Raw genomic sequence first — 792 nt, forward strand, 5'->3', positions numbered from 1 at the left:
GGGGCAATTTAGCATGGCCAATCCACCCTAACCTACACATCTTTGGGACACTAAGGGACAATTTAGCATGGCCAATCCACCCTAACCTACACATCTTTGGGACACTAAGGGACAATTTAGCATGGCTAATCCACCCTAACCTACACATCTTTGGACACTAAGGGACAATTTAGCACGGCCAATCCACCCTAACCTACACATCTTTGGACACTAAGGGACAATTTAGCATGGCCAATCCACCCTAACCTACACATCTTTGGACACTAAGGGACAATTTAGCACGGCCAATCCACCCTAACCTACACATCTTTGGACACTAAGGGACAATTTAGCATGGCCAATCCCCCCTAACCTACACATCTTTGGATCATGGGAGGAAACTGGAGCACCCAGAGGAAACCCACGCAGACACGGGGAGAATGTGCAGAGACTCTGCACAGACAGTGACCCGAGCCGGGAATCGAACCCGGGTCCCTGGCGCTGTGAGGCAGCAGCACTAACCCACTGTGCGCTGAGCCGGGAATCGAACCCGGGTCCCTGGCGCTGTGAGGCAGCAGCGCTAACCCACTGCGCCACCCAGAAGTTACGTGAATGAGGTTGGATAGGCTTGGGTTGTTTTTGTTGGGACCCAGTAGTGGTGGAGGGGGTGACCTGATCGAGACGGACAATATTATGAGGGACACGGAGACAGTGGATAAGGGGAAAGTTGTTCCCCTTAGGTTAAAAGCGAGGGGTTGGGGAGTTACGGAGAGGCGGGTGGAGCGGGAGATTTGAGGAAACACTTCTTTTTTC

This window comes from Carcharhinus amblyrhynchos, unplaced genomic scaffold, assembly GCF_965287045.1.
Source record: "Carcharhinus amblyrhynchos unplaced genomic scaffold, sCarAmb.v2.hapA scaffold_988, whole genome shotgun sequence".
Lineage (NCBI taxonomy): Eukaryota > Metazoa > Chordata > Chondrichthyes > Carcharhiniformes > Carcharhinidae > Carcharhinus > Carcharhinus amblyrhynchos.